Below are 7,464 nucleotides of genomic sequence, written 5' to 3'. Positions count from 1 at the left end.
TGAAATGATTATTTTTAGAGTCTGGTAGCAGATATGCACTACAGAAGTGACCTCCTTCCTGCTTCTAGTGCAAGAAGCTACTCCTTTATTTCCCAAAGGCCCCACCTCCTAATGCTAGCATAAAGACAGTTAGGGTTTCCATATGAGTGGGTCAGGGAGGTAGGGAGCACAAAGAACCTATTACCTGGAAGCTGCAAACCTTGAAAGTCAGGAGATTCAATCCGTCCCCTCTGGCCTGTTTTGCTGGACTTGCATATTGTACTGTACAAATTGGACTAGTTGCCTATAGTGAAAAATGTGAAGATTTTGTATGAAGTCTGGATTCTCAGATTCTGTTTTTTCCCAGCAAAAAATGACTAGAATTGAGTCGCTCCCTAAATCAATATCTCCATTTGTTTCTCTTTGCTTAAGACATTCGATTTCTAATTTTTGCAATGCCTCTGTCTTATAAGTAATATTTATAATGAGTTAATAACAGAGTATAAGTTAGGACCGTGCATCTCTTTACTATTCCATTATATTACTTCATGTTTTTTGCACACATCCCAGTCTCAGAGGGTGCCTGAAATTCTTATTCTCATAGCAAAGTCACCACAGGTATTATAGTTTATTAGATGGTGAATGTCCCTGTCCGTACCTGTCTCCAAAGACGTCCCTTCATGCACACAAAGCCAGTCTCACATTGGGAGTGGCTAATCTCTTTAATGTGAATTGACCAGGAAAACTCCCAATATTCCTCTCCTATGGGTTTTTTAGCATTTCATGGATACTGTGCCCAACAAAAACATCTCTTCTCCTCCTTCCTTTCCACATGATTGCTCTGCTACTGTGTGTTACTCAAATGTCAAAACAACAGCAAGATGGCAGACAGTCGATATGGTCCTGAGGCAGGGCTCATTGCTACACCAGATGCTTTTGGTCACTGAGGAAATCACTGTGACAATAGCTGCATGTAAAGTTCAAGGTCAAAGTGAATTCTCATCAAATGCTGCAAAAGTAGAATTGCTCAGCAGCTGTTTAAATAATTTATAACAGCAGGATAGTATGCTTGAAAAATAAGACATAAGACTTCATGCAAGTGACATTTTCCTATTATGTCATAGAGAGCAAGGGAATTGGATATCTCCCCACAGGATGAAATGTGATTGAGTGGTGATGATCTAGTCAAAATCTCTGTGTTCTGTTCTGACCTTGCTCACCCTCTGTTGCTGACTAACATGGAAGGTTCTGACAGGTAACGAAACCACAAGTCAACCGTATACTTCATATTCTACCAAGGCATGATTTTATGTCCAGTAAAAGGGCATGGTTGAGCAACACTTAAATTTGAGGAGGATAGAAGGAAGGCATGTGGTGCCAACTCTCCATTGTCTGAAAAGCAGCCCTCCTACTATGCTAAAGCTCATTTAAAACTTTGCCCTCAGACCCCACCAGGCTGACTCTTGCTGGAGGCTATTGGTGTGATGCTGCTCACCAGCTGATGCAGGCAGACAAGATTATCTATGTGGATGTCTATGTGGAGACATCTTCTCCACAGTACATCTACATGCTTAAAAGTAATGCACAGTTCTAGAGCCATCAGTCATAACATTCATGCAAAAATACTAATTCTAACAAGCTTTTACCTGTGTATCAAATTTGGAAGTTATTATGACAACTATTATAGACTAAAACTACTTTGGTAAGGAAACAAGGACATAGCAGTTCTCACAAGTTACTGAACTCAGTCATCATTTGATTTCAATAACACTAAACCAAAAAGTCTCAAAACATGTAGTGTTTGTTCATTTTATTAAATTCCTTTCATTTTATCTATTCTATTTTTGTTACTTAATTTTTCACTGTAGAAGCCTTTCACATAGGCATAATTTTTTTAAAAACTTTGGATGGTGTACACAGGTAAATAAAAATCACCCAAAATCTTATCACACAGAGGTAGGAAATATGTCCTTCAATCTTTTGTATACAGTATAGATTTTACTCCATATAAATTTGGGGACATTATTTTTCACTCAACATATTGAGGTTCAGAATATTATTGTGTCTTACAGTTATACTATAGTTTTCACCTTCCTTTTTTGAATACGTAGGCTCTTTCCAATGATTTCCTATTAAGGTAATGTGCAGTGCATCCTTTGATAAAAATTTTAATGCAATTACTTGCTTAGATTTTAGAAGACAGAATTTAAAGATTTGCAGTTAAGAAGTTTTTTTAATCCTTGTTAAATTTATCAAAAATTTCAATTATTAAGTATTTGCATTAACTTTTTTCATTTTTAAAAATCTTTGTTAACATCTTAGGCCCCTCCAAAAAAGTATTTCATAATTTTACTTGGAAAAATTCTTGAGTTTGGACTTCTTCATGTTTTTTCCACATTCAGTTATTTTAGGGATTATCTAGAACTTTGTCTCTCTGAAAATCCACTAATAGTTGCTATTTTCAGCATCATGTCTTCATAGTATATTGAAAAATCTAATTAGGCAAGTCCCTGGTAATTATTCCTCACTTTTAGATTCTTCACAATGATTGCCTCCAAATGAGATTTAGAGTGATTTTTATCCATTTTTTAATGCCCCATTGAGACTTTGATTGAGCTTTCTCTAAAACTATAAACTAATTCTTTAAAATGTACAATCTTCTTGCCAGAACATAGTCTCCATTTTCTTTTATATCTCAGCAAAATGATAGTGTTTTCTTCACTTTAAACCTTACTAATTTTTAAGGATAATTACTCCACATTTTATATGTGCAGGTCTACTGTCACTGAAATATTTTTCAATTATTTTTCTCTATATAGTCACTGATAGCATTTTAGAAAACTATTGACATTTAAGTGATTTTTTTGTGAAGAACAGAATCACAAAAAAAAATTTGAACTTATTTTCATGGGCTTTATAAAAGTGTAATCAAATTGTCTATAAACGATAACTACCTTGCCATTTTCAATAATTATACAAGTTTTAAGGCCCTACTTTTTTTCTAAATGCAATTGGGTTTTTTTTTTGTTTTTTTTATTGTTTTATTATTCATATGTGCATACAACACTTGGGTCATTTTTCCCCCCTGCCCACACCCCCTCCCTTACCACCCATTCCGCCCCCTCTCTCTCCCCCCAAACCCCTCAATACCCGACAGAAACTATTTTGCCCTTATCTCTAATTTAGTTGGAGAGAGTATAAGCAATAATAGGAAGGACCAAAGGTTTTTGCTAGTTGAGATAAGGATAGCTACACAGGGAGTTGCCTCACATTAATTTCCTGTGCATGTGTGTTACCTTCTAGGTTAATTCTTTTTGATCTCACCTTGTCTCTAGTTCCTGGTCCCATTTTCCTATTGGCCTCAGTTGCTTTTAAGGTATATGCATTAGTTTCTCTGCGTTAAGGGCAACAAATACTAGCTAATTTTTTAGGTGTCTTACCTATCCTCACCCCTCCCTTGTGTGCTAGAGCTTTTATCATGTGCTCAAAGTCCAATCCCATTGTTGTGTTTGCCCTTGATCTAATGTCCACATATGAGGGAGAACATATGATTTTTGGTCTTTTGGGCCAGGCTAACCTCACTCAGAATGATGTTCTCCAATTCCATCCATTTACCAGCGAATGATAACATTTCGTTCTTCTTCATGGCTGCATAAAATTCCATTGTGTATAGATACCACATTTTCTTAATCCATTCGTCAGTGGTGGGGCATCCTGGCTGTTTCCATAACTTGGCTATTGTGAATAGTGCCGCAATAAACATGGGTGTGCAGGTGCCTCTGGAGTAACCTGGGTCACAGTCTTTTGGGTATATCCCCAAGAGTGATATTGCTGGATCAAATGGTAGATCAATGTTTAGCTTTTTAAATAGCCTCCAAATTTTTTTCCAGAGTGGTTGTACTAGTCTACATTCCCACCAGCAGTGTAAGAGGGTTCCTTTTTCCCCGCATCCTCGCCAACACCTGTTGTTGGTGGTGTTGCTGATGATGGCTATTCTAACAGGGGTGAGGTGGAATCTTAGCGTGGTTTTAATTTGCATTTCCTTTATTGCTAGAGATGGTGAGCATTTTTTCATGTGTTTTTTGGCCATTTGAATTTCTTCTTTTGAGAAAGTTCTGTTTAGTTCACTTGCCCATTTCTTTATTGGTTCATTAGTTTTGGGAGAATTTAGTTTTTGAAGTTCCCTATGTATTCTGGTTATCAGTCCTTTGTCTGATGTATAGCTGGCAAATATTTTCTCCCACTCTGTGGGTGTTCTCTTCAGTTTAGAGACCATTTCTTTTGATGAACAGAAGCTTTTTAGCTTTATGAGGTCCCATTTATCTATGCTATCTCTTAGTTGCTGTGCTGCTGGGGTTTCGTTGAGAAAGTTCTTACCTATACCTACTAACTCCAGAGTATTTCTTACTCTTTCCTGTATCAACTTTAGAGTTTGTGGTCTGATATTAAGAATCTTGATCCATTTTTGAGTTAATATTGGTATAGGGTGATATACATGGATCTAGTTTCAGTTTTTTGCAGACTGCTAACCAGTTTTCCCAGCAGTTTTTGTTGAAGAGGCTGCTATTTCTCCATCATATATTTTTAGCACCTTTGTCAAAGACAAGTTGGTTATAGTTGTGTGGCTTCATATCTGGGTCCTCTATTCTGTTCCACTGGTCTTCATGTCAGTTTTTGTGCCAGTACCATGCTGTTTTTATTGTTATTGCTTTGTAATATAGTTTGAAGTCAGGTATTGTGATACCTCCAGCATTGTTCTTTTGACTGAGTATTGCCTTGGCTATTCGTGGCCTCTTGTGTTTCCATATAAATTTAACAGTAGATTTTTCAATCTCTTTAATGAATGCCATTGGAATTTTGATGGGAATTGCATTAAACATGTAGATTACTTTTGGGAGTGTCGACATTTTTACTATGTTGATTCCACCAATCCATGAGCATGGGAGATCTCTCCACTTTCTATAGTCTTCCTCAATCTCTTTCTTCAGAAGTTTATAATTTTCCTTGTAGAGGTCTTTCACATCTTTTGTTAGGTTTACACCTAGGTATTTGATTTTTTTGAGGCTATTGTAAATGGAATTGTTTTCATACATTCTTTTTCAGTTTGCTCATTATTAGTGTATAGAAGTGCTGATGATTTTTCTATATTGATTTTATATCCTGCTATCTTGCTGTAGCTATTGATGATGTCTAGACGCTTCTGAGTAGAGTTTTTTTGGGTCTTTAAGATATAGGATCATGTTGTCTGCAAATAGGGATATTTTGACAGTTTCTTTACCTATTTGTATTCCTTTTATTCCTTCTTCTTGCCTAATTGCTCTGGCTAGGAATTCCAGTACTATGTTGAATAGGAGTGGAGATAGTGGGCATCCTTGTCTGGTTCCTGATTTTAGAGGGAATGGTTTCAGTTTTTCTCTGTTAAGTATAATGCTGGCTATAGGTTTGTCATATATAGCTTTTATAATGTTGAGGTACTTTCCTTCTATTCCTAGTTTTCTTAGAGTTTTTATCATGAAATGGTGTTGGATCTTATCAAAGGCTTTTTCTGCATCTATTGAGATGATCAAGTGGTTTTTGTCTTTGCTTCTGTTAATTTGGTTTATTATGTTTATTGATTTTCGTATGTTAAACCACCCCTGCATTCCTGGGATGAAGCCTACTTGGTCGTGGTGAATAATCTTTTTGATGTGTTATTGAATTCGGTTTGCCATTATTTTGTTGAGGATTTTTGCATCAGTGTTCACTAAATGCAATTGTTAAAATGAATATAGTTTTAATATTGAATATAATTTCAAGAATGATATTTACTGCTCAATTTTGTTGAATTTTTCTATAATACTCTATAGACACTGTGGCAGTTTATGTTTAATATCTTAATTCAAGAAGTCTATCAATAAATGGAATGTGTTCAAAAAAGTGTCTACAATGAACTCAAGGCCCTTGAATCCATATTAGATGATGCAAAGCTAAAGAAACTTGGAGATGTTTTTTCTGGAGAGTAGAGACTCACCAGAACATGTTACAACAAGAATTTCATTAAAACAGGATTGGACTTGCTACAAAACATCTCCAAAAAAGTCTAAAAACAAGCTGCATGCAGACCAACTTTTGGTAAATGTAAATGATTTTAGTTAAAAAGCAAGTGGTAAAGTTAGGTGGGAAGGAAACTCTCCTACAATACAAGATCAATAACCCATTACACAGGTTGCATAGAACAGATTTGAACATCCAGTGCACGATTAGACTGGCTGCCCATTGCAGTCCTATCTTACTAACATGCCATATTTCCACAGCCCACTTCTACACTCTCTAGAAATGTTTATTGAAATTCATTTAAATACAAATAGAAACAGTATATCAAGGCAGCCTCATTGTTTTTATACACTTTCCAATATGTACACCCTAGAATTTGAACATGTAAAATAGTACTTTCTCCAATCGCTCTTTCTATCTGCAGCCTCAGACAATTGATAAATATCTACAAGGATGAGCCAAAAACATTGAAATGCATAGAAAATAGAAGCAAACAAATGTGCAGGAAAAAATTATCTCCATGGAAAGTTTTCTAGTCAAGTTCCCTCTATTTATGTTTAAATATTAATTGGATTTCCAAACAGGTACTGTTACCAGAGTGTATGCTAGTCAAGATTCATAGTCTTCATTCCCAATAAAGAAACCTCTTCAGGAAATAGGTAATGAAAGCTGCAACTGTTGCATGTCTCTCTCATTTAAGATTAATGTCTACCCTGTATCTTCTTATATTCCCAAAACATGCCTGGGCAACCTTTGCCAGACAAACATCCTAAAACCTAGTAACAGCAAAATGCTTATATGATTAAACCTGTTGAGAAGTGATAACATATGATCCTTCTTGGCCTATTGTGAGGGATTAGGCATAATTATCAATGTTATATTTAAATAACATCCTTGAGGTTTTTCTGACCCCTTCTGATTAAGCTTTCCTTAATCAACAGGTGTCAAAATCACTCATTTTTTTCTAAAACATTACAAACTAAGACACATTTTAAAGAGCAGAAAAAATGAGTTCATATATTGGTGTTGATGTACTAGTGGCAGTTGGTGATCCTGTGAAACATTTGATCCCAAAAGTGACAACAGAGAAAAGATTGCATAGCTATTGTGATGGTGAGTTCATGATGGAAACAAGACACTGCTCCTCACTGGAAATCTGTCCAGTACTCTTTTCTCAGACACAAAGCAATATTCTAGAACTGTGGATTGATATGAAATGAAATATAGAAAGAAAAGCCCTGTCTGAAAACCCAACCAGAATGAATAAGTCATGGAGATTCTTTAACCTCCCTGGATGGCCTAACCTCAGATGGCAAAGGGAAGAGTGATCTCCATTGTTCAAGAGTGACACACATTGTTTATAGGCAGGATCAACCTGTCCCACTAAGCAGAGTGTGCATTTGGCTCATGAGAAAGTTGGTCTGTCTTTCCTAGAGGAGCAAACCACAGCAA

The sequence above is a fragment of the Castor canadensis genome, chromosome 4 (assembly GCF_047511655.1).
Source record: "Castor canadensis chromosome 4, mCasCan1.hap1v2, whole genome shotgun sequence".
NCBI classification, from domain to species: domain Eukaryota; kingdom Metazoa; phylum Chordata; class Mammalia; order Rodentia; family Castoridae; genus Castor; species Castor canadensis.
The sequence above is the reverse complement of the archived record's forward strand: the minus strand, read 5'-3'. Positions refer to the sequence as shown.